The sequence below is a fragment of the Haemaphysalis longicornis genome, unplaced genomic scaffold, assembly GCF_048455015.1.
Source record: "Haemaphysalis longicornis isolate Haplotype H1 unplaced genomic scaffold, Haemaphysalis longicornis Haplotype H1 scaffold_10, whole genome shotgun sequence".
Lineage (NCBI taxonomy): Eukaryota > Metazoa > Arthropoda > Arachnida > Ixodida > Ixodidae > Haemaphysalis > Haemaphysalis longicornis.
This window is the reverse complement of record NW_027526204.1, coordinates 99222013-99243576: the sequence shown is the minus strand read 5'-3', so window position 1 is coordinate 99243576 and position 21564 is coordinate 99222013. Positions and strand designations below refer to the sequence as shown.

At 46.9% G+C, this 21564-nt stretch overlaps 1 pseudogene; it reads left to right on the top strand.

Annotated features, from left to right (window-relative positions):
- Positions 1-18579: 18579 nt before the first annotated feature.
- On the top strand, positions 18580-20996 carry LOC144157858 (uncharacterized; annotated as a pseudogene).
- Positions 20997-21564: the final 568 nt, after the last annotated feature.

Sequence of the window (21564 nt, the reverse complement as noted above, 5' to 3'; positions counted from 1 at the left end):
CGACAAAAAGGCCAACATGAATTTTCAATTCGGCAGAGTAACACTCTGAAGCTCTGTTGTTGACGCACTGGCTCCGATGCTCGCGCGTGCGAAAATTTAAGGAGCAAAGCACAGCAGTCAAAGTTATGCGCACGGCCCCACAAAGTGTGTTAATGGCCGTCAAACAAAATATGAACAAAACAACCCCTGTCCGTGGAGAGCGCGGGTTACATGCTAGCACGCCCCTCTGAGAACATGCGGAGGCATCTCCTGAGCTCTCAACCAAGTGATCCTCAAGTACAACACGGCAGTACCCTCAAGAGCTTTTGTGGAACGGCTCTTCAGCACTGCCAACGAAGTGTTGACAAAAAAAAATGGGTTCTTCTGCCCCACACCAACATCGAGATGCAACTCTTGCTGAGTTCAATGAAAGGACTCTTAAAAGTTGCGAAAATGTGTTCTAGACATTTTTTTCCCGCTCATACTGTAATATTGAAGCATCATTCATTAAATGCGTATGTATTGTTCCTTTCGATGCGGTTTCTTGTGCAAGACATTTATGTTCGTGCATGTGAGTAAATTTCTATTTGCACATCTGAAACGCAGTATCCTGACTGCGCATTTGAAGACCCATGTGGAAAGCGCCATATGTGTCGCACTTGCTATAGATGAGCACCACAATTGCACTTAGGCATGTCTGGAATATGTCCGGTGCTCTCTGAAAAAATCCGTCTAGGAGCGTGTTGTTAAATTTTTTTGTCTCCAGATAATCTGTTGCCGCTGGTGTTCATATTCGTATAATATACGTAGTTCGATGGGAGTGTTAGAGGGCTCACGTTATTTCGCCTCACAATCATCCGAAACTATATTATAATTTAAAAAATCGAATGTAACGTTAATGAACGACACGCTACAATGTTCCAAGTGTAACTGGCAAGCGTTCCTTTCTTAATATAGAAACTTGTAACGGGAACTCGTTTCAAAATTGGGGAGGAACGAGGAACGAGCTTTCGTTCCTGTTTTAGAGGAACGTGTGCAACACTGATAATTTGTTAGCAGTGACCTTCTCGAGGGTGTAAGCCAAAATTTTCTGAAAAGCATACGCACACTCACTGCATCATCGCTCTGGTCACTGAAATAGATTTCGAGCAAGTGTAGGCAGCATCGCGATACTCGGATATCGCGATATTATCTCAGAGACACTTTTGAGTATCTGTATTTCAGTATCGAAATACATCTGACAAATGTATTTGCATCTGAGTAGTGAAATACGTTCACTGTGTATCGAATATATCGCGATACTCTGGCACGTATGAATATCTCGTTGCATTTACTTTCACGGTGCAGAAGACGGCACGGATCAGCCATACTAGGCAGCTGCCTATAGAGCTTGCAGAAGCGGTTTCCCGGGCTCTTAAAAATGAATCGGCAGTAACTGCATCGTGCTCGCACCCGTACTTCAAAATGCAGTAGGCCTCAAACAAAGTTGTGAGATCTACAGATTTCGAAAGCTTCCTCTGGCGGGGTGTAGAAACTTATGGACCTCAACATAAGGACTCGTGCGGCGACGTGCCATCAGCTAAGATGAACAACGGCTTCTACGACTTCGAAGATGACGACTTCAGGTCATCAGGATGGTCACAGCATACGCATGTTCCAGCGGAAATATTTCGATACTTCGACGTCCCGAGGAAGAATTTCGCCATGCTGCTGGAATTTCCAGTCATGAAAGCGGAGTTTGTTCGTTGTACTAATACAAACTTGTGCCCTCCCGCAGCGGGAGAGAGACTTTTCTTGTTTGCATGCCTCGTGCTCACACCAAATCGACGTTGTCAGGAAGAAAGCTTGTTTGATGAGCTGCTTTTGCCTGTTTTCTCGTGTGGCGAGTGAAGTTATGTAATTCTTTTTAACATTAAATTCTCTTGCTGATTCAATTTTGTTCAGGTTTTGGTTTTGAAACCTACAAGGCTCCATAAAAATGTGTTGTGTTTTATGGCACATGACCAACTAAGGCTACCATGCGCCAAACAGAAGGTCCTGCGTTTTGTTTTCTGGGTAATGACTCATTGTTTTAACACATTAGACCTCGTCTAGGAGCTTTGCTTCTTTTAAAAACCTAAAAACAGAGGAAATTTTAACAACAGCACCCTGTCCTAGGAGTAGGCTGCAGGGGTGGCATGGAATGCGTTCGTTTTATAATAGGCTAAACTACTTTTTTCTTAGGACCTCAAATTTCGCACGCGAGAGTAAGATGTGGTTTACTCTAAGCTCTTGGTCACTTTTTTCGCATATCGGTTTACCTTGTTTTATAAGAAAGTTATGTGTCGGATATTAATGTCCAATGCAGGGACGACATAACTTCTCTGAGGCACTCTTCATGTCTACTTGATTCCTAATCTGCTTTAGTGCGTTTAACTATGTGAAGTTTGTTGTTGGTTTCCTTAACCCATGAGGACTGCACTTTTTCTGTCAGTTTACTCCGTATGACTTTAATACAGTCGCTGTGAGGAATCTGTACTTGTTTTATTGTTCCATTGCCGGCCTGTGTGGTACATGCGTGGGCTCTCTCATTTCCATTGATTCCAACTAGGCTAGCAACCCAGTACAAGTTAATTTCCTGTCGGTGCGTTTTGGCTGTTACTAAATTGTCTATTTTGTCTCCTATTAGAGGTTGAGCTGCATTTTTGTAATGCTGTGCTGTGATTGCGCTGAAAGATTCTGTGTTGATAACATTGTTTAAATTTTGTCTTTCATTATTCTTGCTACAGCCACGGCAATGGCGTGACATTCCGCTGTAAAAACCGAGGCGCATTGAAGTGACCTGATCACCTTCTCATATGTATCTTGCACTACTGAACTCACAACACAGCTTTCCACACAGACGGTCCCAAAACATCATGTTGTGTATTCTTTGCATTTTTCGTTTGTTGCCGAAAACCCCTGTAAGATGAGTTCACGCGGTGTCTGCAGTTTTTTTCAGATGTGTTTGTGTGAAGTCACATACAGTAGGAAAAGTATACCAAGGTGGTAGTCGATGATGTTTCTGGGCAATTTGAGGTAGTGTGTCCAGCATACTGAGTTCTTGGCATTTCTCCTCAATCCGAACGGGCGATGGCGGGATAGCGTGGGGTCGGTTATTAAACAGTGTTCTAGGCAGGCATTTTATAACTATGAGGTAACACAGATGTTTTGGCAATGAACGGATCTTTACGATGTATGAGCATGTCAGCATCGTTCTTCTATCTGTGAGTGGTGGTTCATTTGTTTCGACGTAAAAAACTGTTTATGGGTGACGTCCTATACGACCCAGACGAAAGACATAAACCTAAATTGTGCACTGGGTCCAATCCTTTCAAGTAAGACTGTCTGGCTGAACAGTACACAGTATAGTCCAAGCATGAGCGTACTACACAGCGACAAATTTGTAAAAAGCAAACCCTGTCAGAACCCCAGTGTTTGAGTCGCAGGACTTTGGGAATGTTCAGAGCTCGGGATGTTTCTTTTTCAGCATATTGATGAGACACAGGAAAGTGAGTTTTTTGTCAAACATTTTGCCGAGAAATTTGTGTTCGTTTTGTATGGGTAACTCCATTTCTCTGACGTGTAATATAGGATTGGTCTGTAAGCCTCGTTTGTGTAAGAAAAAAATAGCCACTGTTTCGTCTGGTGAAAACTGGAAACCATTTCTGTTTTCCCACGTTAATCTGTTCATGGTCAAAGGCACTTTTCTCCCACATGTTTCTACATTAGAAGATGTTCAAAGTATTTGAAGATCACCAGCATGGACAGAATACATAATCGACTTAGGAAATATTTTGGATATGGAGTTGCCTTTTACGGCAAACAGTGTTGTACTTAGAATACACCCTTGAGACCGCGTTCTCCTGCACAAAGTTTCTCCAGAGGGCTCAGCCCAGGCGTACTTGAAATGAACAGTTTGCCATGAAGCCGTTCAGGCAATGCAGCATTCTTCCACGGATGCCTAATTGTGCTAAATTGCACGTTATTCCAAACCTCCATGTAGTGTCGTAAGCCTTCTCAAGATCAAAACAGACATCAAGGCAGCGTTGTTTGTGTCGAAATGTTTCTCGTGAGTTGAATGCTTTTTTCCAAGCTTCCGGCATTTTTCCAAGTACCCAGATTTTGTTAAAAATTTCAGAAGTGCTTCCAGAGAAAAGCTCGAAACATGCGCGAGAATTTCATAATGTATATCATCTGGGTAGGGAGCGGTCTGCTTAACGGCGAATAGAGTTTTTTTGTAGTTGTTCGAGTGTAATTAAACTGCTGTATGATTTGCTCGTGCCACCACTTGTTGGCAGTCTTTGTTTCTCTGCTGTGTTTTTGTACTTTAAAAAAAAATCTTCTGTGTAGTGTGCGGAACTAGAAACTCTGGAGAAATGTTCACCCAATATATCAGCGTGTTCTTCTAAGGTTGTTCGTATATCCGGTGCTGTTGATAGAGGACGTGTGTGGAGGGACTGTGTCCCATTCAGCTTATGAACTGGCTCCCATATTTTTTGTTATGTGACTAAGCTGTTCATGGACGACACATAGTTTTGCCATGAGGCTTTCTCGGCATTACGGCGGACGTACCTTGCTGTAGCCCTTTTCTTTTTAAAATCATACAGGTTTTCCTGTGTTGGGAAGCTACGGAAGACACCCTATGCTTTATTTTGCCTATTTTTGCCTCCTTAAATTCTTGGGTACACCATACTTTGTGGTTTTGCCTCACCACTTCCATGTACTCTGGAATAGCTAGGCGTGCAGCATTAAGGATACAGGATGTAAACACTTCGTTCAGTTGGTCAATGCTAAGATTGTCCGAAAAAACTTTGTCTAAATTTGCTTCGGAAGTAAAAATTCCCCATTCGGCAGAGTGAAGTTTCTACCGGCGTGGTTCGTTGGGATAATTGTTGGTGATGATGTCACGTTGATGAGCACAGGTAGGTGATCGCTCCCATAGGGATTGTCGATGATATCCCAATTAAAATAGCTGAAAACCAAGAACGAACTGAAAGAGAAATATATACAGCTCACCTTTCTTGAGCTTGGAAAGCAGGGTGTAGGTTCGCCGGTGTTTAGAAGACATACTTTATTCGACGAAGTAACATTCTCTAAAATCTGGCCTCTTGCGTCGTCTTTTCACGGCCCAAAAAAGAAAAGTGGGCATTAAAATCGCCAACTATCAAAACCGAGTCTGGCAGTTGGTTTAGTAGGTCTTTTAAATCTCGCAGTGTTATTGTCAGGTGTGGTTCTGGCTACACGCAGCGCACTGCGATTGTTCAGAATGCTACTAATGTGGCAGCCACTGCATCTAACCAAGTTTTCAGTTTGTGCTTTCGCGCTGCGGTTCTGTTTCGGGGAATTATTGCCACGACACCAGAGAGCCTATTCGCCTGCTCTCGGTCGCAACGGAAGACCTGCTATCCTTTTAGTATGTCCTTGCGTTTAGGACCCAAGGTAGTTTCCTAAGCACATACGGCCACAAGTGAATTAGTGGCGAATATGTCTTACGCCATTTGAACTATTTAAAAGTCCTCTGCAATTCCAGTGGACTATGAACGCCATGCTATTTTGTTTGTATGCAATGAAAACTAAGTTTTCAGACCCGTTATGCGATGCTTGTTTCTTTTTTGCATTTTCTAGAGAGTTTCGCCGCTCCTCCGAAGTAGACGGCCTATAGCCTCCTTCCGTTGTGTCCATTGTCTCTTCAGAGGTGATGGAGGTTCTTGCAGGACCCACGTGTGTTGAAGTGTTCGACCTCGGCATGTGGGATGAGGCCTTGGAGACTGCCGAACTGGGGGTTCGTGCAGCTCGCTTTGGAGGTGGTTTCACGGCGCTAGCTGCTTCCATCGGGGTCGATGGGGGCCTTGCTTCAGCCTCACTCTGTGTGGATTCGGCAGGCGCCGAAGTCCGCTGTGGTGCCGCGTTGTGTTTCACCACGGCGGAGTATACGCCTCGAGCGCGGCCTGTAGGGGCGCCACTGAAATCCCCCTAGCGGCCCGTTTCGAAAGCAGGCGCGGGAGTCTCCGTCCTGCTCCTCACTGTCGCCGCTGCTTTTGCGGCATGTTCACGACTGAGATTTAGCGTTTGCGGGCGTTGGAAATCCATGTTTATGTGGAGCAGTCACTCCGTTCGCAAATGGGGTGTCTTTCCGAGAGTGTAAAGGTTTCTAACGCGATCTTAGTGGGGTATATTTGGTCTGTATAAGCGCAAGGTGTGTTTCACAGGCCAGCGACGCGGAACCGGCGTATGCATGGACCTGATTGTAGTTACACTGCCCTGAATTTACTAGCAGCGCCTCCGTAACCACCGGTTCCTCAGATGTTCATGCTACGGGTATACACTACCATGTAAATCAGTTTCGTGCGCTTACATATTCAGCGGAACACTCATACCTGACAGCACGCCAGTTACTTTTGCCAATAATATACCTTACATTACGATCACCACCATTTACAATCCAGTGTGTGTTAATTTCGGGAATATTCAACGTAAGTACGACGGATAATGCAGAATTATACTCGGGAATCAGCACAAGACAAAGAGTAGTCGTCTTGTCGTGAGGTGAGCGCCCGCAAACATTCATCTGCTACATATATCCTCTGCGAGCAGCGCGCAGACGAGCTTAGAATATAATCGGAGTCCGCAACTAAACGCCTCTTCGAAATATCGTCACATGGCACAAGGAGCCTGCAGAATAAAGGAGAAGCTGAAATCAGACGGCCTTATTACGTACCACACTCTTCCAACCACAGCTTTCATCGCTTGTGAACTGCCTACCCTGTATACTTCCAAAAATGCGCCCGCCGAACGATCAGCTGTTTGTTGAAGTCGAAAAACAAAACAACAGTGAACGCGAGATTTGTGTGTGTAATTACTCAAACGTTCATTGCTTGATTCCGCCCCGCATTTGTACACAGCGTCCGCCTCCCCTACCCCCCCCCCCCCCCCCCCCCTATGTCTCGCGAAATATCAGTGCATTTTGCGTATAGTTGGTCTGGTGAGCCCTACCTGGCTTAAGTTTCGACAGACGTCATTAGCATGTCAGAAGCCGCACCGTATTTTTTTTTTCATTTCCGTTAGAGCTATTATGTTTCTTCCGCACTTGCACAGCATGTATTTTTCTGTGGTTTCATATTAGATTGCCTTGGTTCTTGCTATAAGGCGTGTGTGGGCACATATTTAACGACGTACAGGCTTGGAATATACTTAATAGTTTTGCATGGTTTATATTCTTATAAAAGGCATAAGTTATTGTTCGGGGTTGGCTAATCACATCCCCTAAAAATATTTTTATGCGACGTATATATTCGAAACGAAGCCGCATTCGTTGTCCACGCTGCAAAATGAAGTCAACATCTCCGGGTGCCAGTATCAGGTCTAAACGAGGCGACAGTAGAATTCATTTGTGCCTGATATTTTCGAGGTGACATGGGTGATATGTTGCTGCCGTCGCCGACGACCGGAAGAGCGGCGACGATGCGCGCAGAACCGCGTCCTCGGGTAGCTCTTGCAGGCGATCGCGTGCTCTACGAAGATGCAGCTGCTTTTTAAGTGACCTAAACGTACTATTTGCTTACAGACATCACCATAACAAGTTTCTTTTAGGGCGCGGAAAGGCGAAAAGAAGCGAAACAGAACCAAAACACTGCACGAGCCCCTATCAGCCACGCAGCGCACATCCCGTCAACGCCGCGGAGAAGCGGCGCCAGGCGGCGCAGCGATCGCGAAGCTCGAGGCGTATATGGGTACGGTTATGCGCCGGTGAAAGTCGCTTCCGTGTTTCTAGAAATGTTAGGTTTTCGGAAATTTTGCGAGTGATTATTTCTTTTCTTTTTTTTTTCATGCTGGGAAAACACGAGAGTATGCTGCGTGCTTTCCCTCGCAGTTAACGAATAGGTGTTGTTCGGATTCACAGTTCTCAGCAAGATGGTCGTGGGACGCGCATTTGGTGCATGTTTGTTGGCCCCGGCAGCTCTGCGAGCCGTGACCATATGGTTGGCATTTGCAGAATCGACGTTTGGCGTGTACAGTCTCAGTTTCATCTTTGTGTAGCCTACATCCACAGATTCCGGAAGCATGCTTGGTGCAAAGATAAGGACGATGTGCTTAGTCTCGATTGCTTTGTTTTCCCGTTTGATTTTGACCCGACAGACATTTTTGACGTTCTGTTCTTTTAGACCTCCTAAGAGCTTCTCCTTTGTCGGGTACTTTAAGTCGTCGTCTGAGATGACTTCACGGACTGTATTCAGTGAGCGGTGTTTGCTGACAGTAAGAGGGATTTACCCAAACGTTCTGGCAGCTTCTCGTATTGAGGATTTCGAGAGGGAGGTCTCCGTTTGCTTGCTTCTCGATCTTGTAGCCTTGACCAACGGTGGCTGTTGGAGTCTTTGCAACAACAAATGTCGAGACAAGTCGGGCAGTTTTCTCTGCGTCGTTACTGTGTACCACATGGAAACGTGTAAAATTGTTGAAGTTTTTCGCGAAAAACTTAGTGGTTACATTAGTGCACCCTCTTTTTGGAGAAAAATCAGCGGAACAAAAAAGAGAAGCCATGAAATGAAAAATATCTTCGGCCATGGTGCCAGCCACCCACCATGGAGCCCAACAAGGGGACGGGACAGGAACTCGCGGGCAAGTCCCGCCCACACCAGCTGTACACCACTACTATAACCAAGTATGGCTGAAGACATTGAACCCAGAGTTGTTCGCCGCGTAAGGTTAACCCTAGTCGCGAGGAAAAATGGAAACTGACAGGGAACGAGACAACAGGAAAGTTAGAAAAAAAGGCAGGAGAGAGAAAAATGAAGCGGAGGTCAGTAAAGGCGACCTCCAATTCTCCCGGACGGGTCAGCCCGGAGGTGCCGTCTACGAGAAGCGGAGCCCAAAGTGGTATGTTCCCTTCGCCAAGGGGCCTGAAAAGTACAAGCACTCGGGGTCTGCTCAACCACCCGGATCCCCTTTTTCCCTGACACGGCGCTGCCACGCACGGATAGACGTGGGTGCTCGGGTTCCGTGGTGTCGCACAGGACGCGCAAACATCTGATTTAACAGACGCCCCCGGCGCAGCCCATAAAAATTATTTTATGGTATAATGGTGCCGAAACAAATATATAAATATATATTAGTACCTGTATCTGAATTTTTTTTATTGCGGAATACTTTTTTTCTGTGCCTGCAACAAAAAATATAGTCGATTCCTCTGTCATAGGAATTGGTAAAACACGAAAGCGAAATGTGCAGTGCAATCTGCAGCTGAGCATGATTTGCGGGTCGGTGGCTGCCTTGTGGGTGTGCTTAGCGAGCGACGTCCTGGCGTATTCCCAAAGCATATCCCGTAGGGGCCCAGGCCGACCACACCCCCTTCAAACGGCGACGTCACAGCGTGACGTCACTTTCTCTTCGTGTCCGACTTCATGAGACGTGGATTTTTTTTTTCTCGTTTTGGGCGGCGGCCGATGGTTTCACTCCATGCGCGAGGCTGGGGCTGCGGCGCTGGGGAGCTGACGCACGTTTAGTAGAAGTTAAAGGCCCAACCACATGCAGCGTACTTCCGGCGTTTTCTCGCGTGGCGACGCGAGCTGACGCGCGAGCAACGCCGATGTCTACTCTCGCCAGATATCGGCGTCGACGCAGCGCGAGAAAGCAGCGGAAAGCGGGCAGCAGCGGTCGGGTTTCACGTCCTTCTCGTGCTTTGGGGTCATTCCTTTCAGCAGAAGAGAATCAATTTCTTTTTAACTTGCGGTTATCGGCTGCCTTGAGACATTTTGCAAGCTATTTCTGTTCGAAAGCGCTCATTCATTTGTGGCTTGTTTGGTTTTCATCGGGGAAATCGGTGGGCTTGGCGCGAAAGCCAGATTTTTTAGCGCTACTTTTGGAATTATGCGTTTCAACGTGAGCACACATAAATGAGCATGCGGATTTGCAAAAACTTTTTAATCGCGAGGCAGGTATTATGTTCGATAAGTTACAGAATTTTATTAAATTGCAAACAAATATTTCCCACCATCTCAACACCCTTCAAAAACCTTCGTCTGCCCCCATCGCTGTCGTTTCGACAGGGGGTTAGTTGACTTTTCACTGTTGAAGCCGAAATTTAAATTCTCGCGCTGCATTGTATGTTTCGTGACGTAATGCGGGCTGGTACCTAAAACGAAAATTAGTATGTTTACTGAGGATGCCGCTGCCTACAAAACGCCCCTTTGGTTACCATCCACCATTGTTGTACACGTTCCTCTAAAATAGGAACGAAACCTCGTTCCTCGTTCCTTCCCAATTTTGAAACGAGTTACCGTTACAAGTTCCTTTATTTCGAAAGGAACGCGTTCCAGTTCCAGTTCAAAAATTGGAACGTTTCGTTACTTTAACGTTACATTCGATTTTTAAATTAAAATATAGGGTCTGATAGGTAAAATACAGTTCGAATTTTAAAACTATAATCGAACTACGTATATTATACGAATATGAACACTGCCGGCAGCAGATTATCTAGAAATAAAAAGAATCCAAAGGAACGCTCCCTGACAAATGTTTTTTTCAGGAAGCACCGCACAAACCCCAGACATGTCTAACTGCGTTTTTGGTGCTCGTCTATTATAGGTGCAACACATATAATAGACGCAGTAATGTTCCTGCGCGTCAGATGTGCAAATACAAAGTTACTCACGTGCAGGAAGGTTAATAAATTTCTTGCATTAGATTCAATATTACAGTTTATTTAAAATACTTTACAGGATCATTTGCAGGATTTGGTTAAGGGGGTTACAAAAGTGAAGCGTTGCGGATCGTACAGGACAAATTTGCGAGTAAGAAAACACATTGCAGCAGGCGACAGAATCCAGGTTGGTGCCGGAGCAGGCAAGATGGCGTTCGATGATTCTCAAATGTCCGGTAGACCCACGAAGACCCAACTTGCTACTTGCTCAAACAAAACGAAAAAAACCAGCTATCTCTCTCTCTAATGGTCAGTCTCGGCGCCGCGCGATTCCTGCGCCTCCGATAAACGAAGTTCACATAAAAAACAGAGGAATGTTTGAATTATCTCAGCTAACCGCTCTTTCCAGCCCCTACAGGTGGTGCTGCGGAGAACGGCAATGGCGGACGAGATGGTGATCGGGCCCTCGTAGCAACATACGTGCCAGCATAAGTAGCGGCCTAAAAGGCCATAGTTCCGCTTCAAACAACTACTTTCTTTTTAAAAAAATGAACCTGAGTATACGTTGCTGATTATAAGACAGCATTCGATTCGTTTCAGGGCGTGTTTGCTGCCGTGTAAAAAGTGCTGCGTGCGAAGCAATCCGCTGTGCACGCTCAGGCCGCACGGAAGTGGTTTGAGAACAATCCCGCCTAACTGGGCAAACAACCTGCTGCAGAATGTGCAACGCTGAGTGTTAGGACATTATTGCAGTGTACGTCATCGCACTGTACGTTTTGCTTTAGGCGTGTTCATTTTTTCACTGTGTGCACACTAAGCAGAAGCCCATGCGCACCCCGCGTGGGCGATAAGTGCGCATTGCGGTGTTTTGCTTGGGTGTAGTAAAACTTATCTGTGACTTTGGGCAGTAACACCGCGAAGACAAAGTTCCCATTACGTCGTATCAAGTACTATACAAACGAACGTGTTAGCATTTGATACAAAAAAATATAAGCCTACGTATTTACTCGTGCATGTGGCATACACTGCCGTGTCGTATGGAAGCGTACATGAAAATACAGGCAGTATTTTACAGGTGCGCTTTTGCCTTGCGATAATGAAAGAGAAATCTCCTGGCTGAAATTACGTTATGTTGATTTGACTGCCGGTAAGATTTTTAAGTGTGTTGATGCTTGTGACCAAAAAAAAAAAAGGGGGGGGGTCGGAGGGGCTACCAAATGCTTTCAAGAGCTCGCGTTTAACTAGCAGACCCAAAGTTATAATACCGGCATTGCTAAAACATCTTGCTTCAACAAAATTATTTATATATTCAGTCATAATCAATAAACGCATCCCCCCATTTGCTTTTCGCCTTCGCGTGCAAAAAGTTAGCATTTAATTGTTTCTTCATTGAAAAAAAAAAAGCAAGCGGATTGGACACTCTCTGCTGCATATGTGTTTGAAAGCCGTAGAATTGAGCCAACAACACCTAAGCCAATAGGTTGACATGTTATGCGGTAGTGAATGTAAATAATATCTGAAAAAGACGATCTGAAAAAGGTTATACAAAAAGCCTACAAACTCGGCGCCCTCACAGCAAGGAACTAGCTATTAAATGATGGAGCCTTAATTCAGCATATAATAATTTAAGCACCACGTACGCACACGTGGGTCCTAAAGACATGTTTTTCTCCGCAGCAGACACCGATGAGCCCCAAAACTCTTTCATTTACGCGCCGCTTTTATAGCTTCAAGAAAGTTTAGAGAAAATGAGCGCTCGTTCAGCCTATCTTTTCCGATTATTTTTAATGGCATTTTCGATTACTATAATAGCGATTACTGTTTTATTTTCGCTTCTGCGAGGCCGCACGAATGCCGCCGGCCGCCTCCACAGGGGCGACCGGTCCGCCGATCACCATCTCCCGGCTTCGGACAAATTCCGCGCGGCGTCACTAGCGTCGCTGGAAAGAGCGAAAACCAGAGTCTTCTCTGGCTAAACCTAGCTAACTCACGAGGGGCTGCGCGTTCGCTCTGGTTCTGTTATCCGACCGGACTCAATCTTCTGTAAATGGACTTTATAGTTCTCGCTCTGACTGTCCAAGAACACCAAGCACTTCGGTTTTATTACTCTAAAACCAAGCCTCGAGGACCTAACTAACCTAAAGCCTCGAGTTCTAACTAACACACACTGGGCCGCTAATTGGCCAGGTCAACAAAACCCAAATATTTGTGCACAAACAATCACGTGATCCACACTAACACTCTCACTCAAACTTCCAGGTATTCATCAAGGCACAAGTATAACACAGGTTTAACTTGAAACCGACCAACTACAGCAACTCTGAGCGCTGGAAGTTGACCTTCGGGCGGCCTCTCTCAGGTATTCGCTCTTTCCAGCGACGCTAGTGACGCCGCGCGGAATTTGTCCGAAGCCGGGAGAAGGTGATCGGCGGACCGGTCGCTCCGGCGAAGGCGGCCAGCGGCATCCGCGCGGCCTCGCAGATGCAAAAGGAAAATAGTAATCGCATGTATAGTAATCGACAATGCCGTATAAATAATCGCAAAATATAGGCTGAACGAGCTTTCATATTGTCTCAACTTTCTTGAAGCTATAGAAGCTGCGGGTAAATGAAAGAGTTTTGGGCCTCATCGGTGTCTGCTGCAGAGTACACCGGGTCTTTCGGACCCACCCGTGCGGACGTGGTGGTGAAATTATTCTTTACGGAATTACGGCTGCTACATTCAATAGTTGTTTGCTGTGAGGGCGCCGATTTTGTAGGATTTTTGTATAACCTTGTGATCGTCTTTTTCGGGTACTATTTACATTTACTGCCGCATAATGTTTCAATCATTCTTCACTTATCTGTTGTTAAAATGGCTCAATTCCACTGCTTTCAAACAATAAGCAGCAGAGGCTGTTCAATCCGCTTTCTTTTATTTTCAAATAAGAAACAAATGAAAACTTTTTGCACACGAAGGCCAGGAGCAAATGTGGTCATGCGTTTATTGATTGATTGAGTGATTATTGATTTATATTGGAATAATTATGTTGAAGCAAGATGCTTTAGGAATGACAATATTATAACTTGTTCAAATGTGAGCTCTTGAATGCATATGGTAACCCCCGTTTTTGTTTTGGTAACAAGCATCGACACACTTAATAATCTTACCGGCCGTGAAATCAACATAACGTAATTTCAGCCAAGAGATTTATCTTAAATTAATTATCAGAAGCCCAAAGCGCACCCGTAAACTACTGCCTGTATTTTCATGTACGCTTCAATATCACACGCCCGTGTATGCATACATGCACGCGTAAATAAGTAAGCTTATATTATTTTATTTCATATAATGCTAACACGTTCGTTTGTACAACCCTTGATATGACGTAATGGGAGCCACCTCGTCTTCGCGGTTTTACTGCCCGAAGTCATAACTAGGTTTTACTACAGCCAAGCAAAACACCGCAATACGCACATATCGCCCTTGCATGGTACGGATGGGCTTCTGCTTAGTATGCACACAGGGAAGAAATGAACACGTTTAAAATAAAACGCACACTGCGATGACGCTCACTGTAATAATGTCCCAAAGCTTAGCGTTGCACATTGTGTTGCAGGTTTTTTGCCCAATGAGCCAGGATTGTTCTCAAACCACTCCCGTGCGGCCTGAGCCATGCACGGCGGACTGCCTCGCACGCAGCGCTTTTTACACCGCTACAGACACCCTGAAACGAATCGAATGTTGCCTCGCAATCAGCACTGTATACCTGTGTTTATTTTTTTTAGAAAGTTGCTGTTTCAAGCAGAACTACGGGCTTTTAGGCCGCTACTGATGCTGGCGCGCATGCTGCCACGGGGGCCTGATCACCGTCTCGTCCGCCATTGCCGTTTTCCGCAGCGCCACCTGTAGGGGACGAAAATATGCCCAACAGTGACAGAATCACTGCCCTTTGTCAACACGACGCATGCAATACAAAAGCACCTTGCACTCCCGTCGGCCCATTCCCTCCAGATCGGCGACAGACCGCGCCGTGACGAACTGCGCGTGTACTCTGTAACTTCGAGCCGTACAACATCCGGAGACACTGCGGTGCGGCCAGCTCTTTTGAGAGCCGGCGACCCTTTGAATGACCTCACAGCGAGCGCAACTTCCCCGACAACAACGCACCCGCGCCTCGCGAGCACTAGTGCTGTAATTGCCCATGACAATATACAGAAGGGGTGGTTTCACAAGAAACCTGCGGCGCCAACAATTCTATCGGCCAGACGTGCATTTTGGCCACCCCAGACAAACGATGAAAGGTGGAAAGCATTCTTGCGGCAGCGCTGTTCACCCGTCGAACGCCGCGTAAGCTCAACCGGCATGAAAGCAAGCCTAAGCTGCGAACCACTGCGTGGTTATTTTTCTGCCTTTAACCTTCGAGGAAGCACAATCCGCTGAAGGGCGGGCAAATTGGGCAGCTTATAGGAAGAGAAACACGACGACTTGTGATTTTTGTACTCGAGCTTTGGCATCAAAAACAGCCAAATCCTGGCGATGTAACGGCAGGAACGCCGTTCCTGCCGTTCCTTCAAAAATCTAACGAGTTACCGTTACAGTTCCACCGATCCTTAATGGAACGGTGGCGTTCCTTCGTTCCTCCAAAAAGGAACTAGTTCCAGGAACGCCGTTCCTTGGAACGCCGTTACGTACAACACTGCCATCCACCGACCTATGGAGCAGTGATACCGCTCGAGTGCAGCTGTTCGCTCTATGCTTCTGACAGGACTCGTGTACCTGGTGTATCTTTATTACGGTTGATAATAATTTTTTCGTGAAATATTGGGTATGAATCGACAAACGCGGTACGGTAAGTGGCAGTGTCTCTTATACGAGTCGGCCGGTGTCGTGTCAGACAACCCCACAGCGACCGACTGCTGGGTTAGAAATTGTCGGACTCGCTGCTTCTGTTTACACGTTATTCGTAACTTCCATTGTGCATCACAGCATCCTTACTCATTTAAAAACAGAATATGCACTAAATTTAGGCGCAAATAGCTGGTCCTTCAATGTTATAAACCTCTGATTTATTTACGTTGGATTTTGCCGGCCTCAGCCAATCGTGACGACCTGTTCATAAGGCGTCCAAGTTCAGCGCGGAAAAGTAGCTGGTGAAACGCATACCCGTTCTCTGTTCTCCTCCTTATGTATAGCTTATTTGGGCGAATTTCACCTTAAAAGTGGTGTCAGCGTTACTCTAATAAGGCAACCTCTCCAATGAATCTAACTTGAAATTTGTCTTCCTCTCCCCTTCAAAGCTTTCTTTGACCAATCTCCCGGGTTCTGTGAGGGCTTCTGATGCTGTTTTTAGATGCGAAGCATCTCATGCTCGGGGCTGTGCCCCTCCCTCCCTAGTTGTTGTCCGCCGTCCGCACTCTACTGCGCATGCGCGTCTCTTCAGCCGGGTCAGCGTTTAGCCTGACGTCAGCGCAGTCCACTATAAATAAAAGAAATAGGCGGCGCCCAGTTTCGAACCCACGACTCTCTGGCCGCAACGGGAGGTACGTGGCGCTCTTTCCACTGCGCTACAAATCGAGACGGGAGCATGTGCTACGAACGCGCCTTCACTCATTCAAACTACGTCAAGAAGCTACTGATACAACGAAGGCACGCGAAGCTGAACGCCAACGGAAAATGAGGAACTGAAAACTTTAGAGGAGGATGTTGAATTTCCCGTGGGAAAGCTGTGGCGGGAAGCGCCACGCGCCTTGCAGCTCAACCAGAAAAGAGGAAGAAGAGGGCGGGCAGCGGGGTAGGATCGTGAGCACGCAATAAAGAAAGACGAGAACCAGGAGGTGTTCGTTCAGGTAACGCGGGTGTCGGTCTCTTCGCTGTCTCTACATTTCTCTGTCTCTATAAAGGGGGTTCACACTACGTTCCCATTAGTGCTCCGATAAATGAAACAACATAACGGCAACACAATGGAACCCACACGGAACCCCCATGATGCTTTGCATCCTCCTCATGGTTCCCCACGGGAAGATGGTGTAATTGTTTTGGTCTGCAGTGTGCTCGGCTAAGTTTTATCTTAAGCAGGGGACACATGCCCATCCGAGCAAAGCTGTTTCCGACGCGGCGCGTCAAAATATCTAGCAGGTTGGATGTGTGCGAGAGAGGGCGACGCGGCTGGTCATCCGGCAACCACAGCGTTTCTCGGCGCGGAGACGCGTGCGCAAACGCATGCTTTTCCGCCCATGTGTTCGACCCGTTACCGGAGAAAGAGCAGTGCACGTGTCGCGCAAGCGGGGCCCGCAACGCGAATCGAGGGGGTGGCGCTCGGCGAAGTTGCGCGGGACAACTGTGGGCTAAGCTGTTTGCGAGGGGGCACATGGCATAGTCGCAGCTTCTGTGTGTGTCCCGTCCTCTGCGCTTGGAGCAGGTGTCCTCTTCCCCAGTGAGATTGAAACGCTGAACGTTTTTTACGTGTTCCTCCGCTGTTCTAGGCTTGGTTCGGACCGGATGACAGCCTCTACTGCTCAAACCTGGTCAAATGAAGGTCTACGGCAAACCCGCTCGACGAGATTGGTAAAGATTTGCATTAAAAGCTTCGCTGTTCTGCTTTTCTAGAGACCACGGATAGCACGACAGGTAAAAGCGAGCCATTTCCCGACAGGAGACAGGCGCTTTCAGTATCAAGTCGAAGGAAGTGTGCGTGTGCGAGTAACATTTAAACTCCACGGATGTTATTCGAGCCGATGGGTTAATAATAAGCGGCCAATCTGCGTCTGTCCAGCGCAAAAAACCCAAACCTCCGCGTCGGTGTCACTCCCCCGATATTCCAAAACCTGCCGGCGTATCTCACGAAGCCGAAAACACGCTCACGGTCACAAACAGTAAATACACCTGCGCAACGACGTCGGTTGTCGTCGCGCAACAACGATGAAACGGGAGCTACTGTATGTATGATGTAGTCCATGATATTTGTATGATGTCTTTCATTTTCATACATCCATCCCGCTGTTGCCACCAACTTAAATGCACACACTTGTACAGCACAACCGTGGTGAGCCTGTGTGGGTTCTTCTGCACGAGCTGCTTGGCAGCTGCCTGCTACGGACAGCCATTGTTGAAAGTTTCCCGTCATCTGTGTTGCGCAGCCAAAATCTGCGGTGGCCACATTTTGATAATCCAATCACTTATTTCGAGTATGAAAAACAGGGCGTGATGAGCTTTGTGTGCTTGCTTTTTTTAAGGTGCCCTTTGGGTGGGTTCGTGGCAGGGGCTCTGCATGTCACCTTTTATCTGTTAGACACCCTGCCTATGTGCCCAGACTAGCAATCACCGAAGTCTCCCCCCCACCGCTTCTCTCTCTCTCTCTCTCTCTCTCTCTCTCTCTCTCTCTCTCTCTCACACCCACACGCACACGCACGCACACGCACACGCACACAGACACACACACACACACTCAGGGCGCCCATATTGCTGCTTCCATTATTGGCGTTTTTTCCTGCTGTACGTGACTACTTTCTTAAAGTAGATTTCTATTATAATTATATTATTGCCTCACTATAAAATAACGAATATGCAACGCTGAACCAGCGTGCTAAGGGGCCGGGTTCGTATAACTAATAGAGAGTTTTAGTAGAGCGTTTAGCTGTGGCGTTAACGTTTGTGCGCCGCAAAAGCAAAGGGATAGCGCCTCGTTACGCGACAGAACCGCTGGACGTTTTAGTATTGCCAGAGTCCTTCAATGCTTTGGTATTGCGGAGCAACGGCACATAGCGCGGAGCGCACGGTAGTGAGCGCTGCGCCATCTAAAAGACAAATTGTGAAGTAGCCAAACATACAAGCCACGAAGCTAGCCATCGGCATCCATGCCAATACAAAATTCGATCTAACTGAAGTCGTTTCCGGCCTCCTTGTCGAACATCTCGCGTAAACAAAGTGCACGTGTTTCATCTTGGATTGCGACTCGCTAGCGAATGGCGCCTACGAGTATATTGCACGACCCGTGCTACCTTGATGTCCTCAGTTGGTCGGACCTTGAGGCGCTCATGATGAGAAGCCGCCAGGCAGTGCCAAGGTTCTTCGCGTCGAAGCGCGGGCTGATCAACATAAGCTCCATGCCCGACAGTGTCTTTAGGAGACAGTTCCGATTTGCGAAAGATGACTTTCCTACGCTCTGCCAGGCGCCTGCAATCCCGAAGATGGTGTCGAGCGCGCAAGGGGTGAACATACCCAGCTGGGAAGCCCTCTGCATATTGCTGCGAAGGCTGGCGTACCCGAACAGGCTGTGTGACCTTGAACTCTTTTTTGGTCGCCACTCTTCTGTGATTTCAAGCATTACAAACATACTTCTTGAACACATTGACAGAAGCTTTGGGCACTTGCTGGACGATGTGAGCGAGCTGAAGTGGCTGTCAGCGACAGATTTGGACGAGCTGTCCGAGGTGAGCTGGCATCTTACTATAGCTAATTTCTAACTTGGTGTGGACACAACTTTAATTTTTATAACTGGAACCAAGAGCAATACAATTTTCAGGCCTGCATATCCAAACGGCGGCCTGTAGTGCTGTGTGTGTAGCGGATTCGCGCATTAAGGAGCGAAAGCTGCGTCAATTTTTTTTTCTGTGCGTTGTGAAATTATACCTGAATGGGTTATACGCTCGCCTTCGGTAATTTTAGTATATGAACAGCGTATTTATGCTCGCTGTGTCGACGGTTGCCTGAAAGGTACCACCCACACCACCCTCTCAAAATGCTGTGTATATGATTCCCTTGAAATAACTAGTTCCCGAAATGAGGAGCACTGTTTTCTGTGCCCTGTACTAACAGTCACCTAAAACCGGCTATCCTAGTGCAGGTGAAGAAAAAGAGCATAGAAATATAATAAAGTGTACGATTACCTAAAAAACGTCCTGCCTAGGTAAAAAAAAATAAAATAAAAGCCCGGATGAATGGGACATGAACCCATAGTACGATGTCGGAGACGGTACCTCGGCACCATAAAACAAGCGGAGCCTTCTTCCGTTTGTACTCGTTGTTACACTGGGCGACGTTTGTGAGAATGCTTTGTAGTAACTGTGTGCTGCTTCATTTTGTTTCTTAGGCTGTCTACAACAAGGGAGCACCCCTTAGGAACTGCTGGGCTTTCATTGATGGGACTGCCAGGCCCATCTGCAGACCCTTCCAAAACCAGCAAGAATACTTCTCCGGACACAAGCGTCTGCACGCTCTCAAATATCAAGCACTGATGTGTGCGACTGGGCTGATCTGCGAGCTCGATGGCCCGTACCCTGGCAAGCGGAATGATGCCGCTATGGATCATATTTCACTGGAAAACCTTTAGGATATACATTGCGGCCATAGGCAACAGGCTCATTTGGCTTTTACGTTTGAAGTTTCAGCCATTTTGATGTAAACATGCTATGCAGGACCAGCTTGAGGGATCTGGGTGGTTTGTTTTCTTTCTGATAGAACTTCACTGTAATCCATGCAGTTGACTTGTAGATTGTTTTGGCAGTTGGTTTTTGTGGGTATTTATACCATGTGCGCTCCGCTGACATTCATGCTTCATATTTGTTTTAAGGAACTTGAACAACAATGTATGCCTGGGTGCCAGCTCTACATTGCCCAAACTTTTGATATGTATAGTGCAAGCTGTTGAGCCTGCTGTCTGCGGTCAAATGTTCAATTACAATCCACAGGCAACAACAAAACAAACTTGCAAAGTGTGGAGAAACCACTTTAATGGACCATCCAGCGTGCAGCAGCGGCACCACTTACCCATGCAGCCTCTCTGATTAGGCATGGGTTAGAAATGAACAGGTTGGGAAAAGCAAATGCTATGCTAATGTTTTTTTTATTTACGTGTTTATATCTTACTTAAGGATTGCATTTTGTTCCAGGAATTCTTTTTGAGAGCGACCTGTACAGCAAGCTGGAGCGCTTGGTGGGCGAACATCACTACGTCATCTACGGCGATCCTGCATATCCCCTTCGGCATCTCATCATGAAGCCTTACGGAGGCTTTCATCTGACTCGAGAACAGCAGAATTTCAACTCTGCCATGAGCACCGTAAGGCAGGCGGTGGAGTGGGGATTTGGGAAGGTGGTGTGAGAGTTTGCCTTTCTTGACTTCAAGAAGAACCAGAAGTTGCTTTTGCAGGCTGTGCCGAAAATGTACCGAGTGGCAGTCATTTTAATTAACTGCCATGCGTGCATGTATGGCAACCAAATCTCAGCCTATTTTTGCATGGAGCCACCTTGCCTGTACGACTATCTGCAACAAGCTAGTGCCTACTTCCTGAGTGGTGTAGTAGCTAACCTCATGAGTGGTTCTGTACCTGCTGGAATGGAAACCTGCTGGGATGGAAAGAAAGCAAGGTTTCTTTCAAACAAACACACAGAAACCTTTATGTCGTTTCAGTTTTTCTTTACTTCCGCCAGCACCATTTTCAGTACATCGTTGTGGCGTCGCTGCTCCTCCAGGTCACGGCGGTCTTCTTCCCGTGCCTAGAACTCCTCAAAGCGTATGGCAGCCTCCTGCTGGAGGCGCTCCCTCTTTAAGGCAAGCCGGTTGTTTTCAAGCTCCAACCTCTTCACTTCTATGGCGTTCTCTTTGTCACGCAATAACTGTTCGTGGCGCCACTTTTTTCCAAGAAAGCGTGGTCAGCGGTGAGGCGTGGCTCCCTTCTTTCTGTAAAATGAGATTGATACAAGGCAAGTGTTAGTAAAATGCAGCAGCCAGACCAAACTTGTTGCTTACTTCGTGCAAAATGCCGCCTTGGGGGCTCCAATGGTGTGTCGACTGCCGTCGAATTTGGCGTGGCCGGCGGCACGATTTCTGGCTCATCGTACTGCAGCGGTGAGTAGTCGTTGCTTGCGCCAGGGGCGTCGTACACCAGGTGCAAGGGTGGAGAGCTCCCACCTCCAAGAATTCCGTACAGGATGTCTTGGGCTGTTTC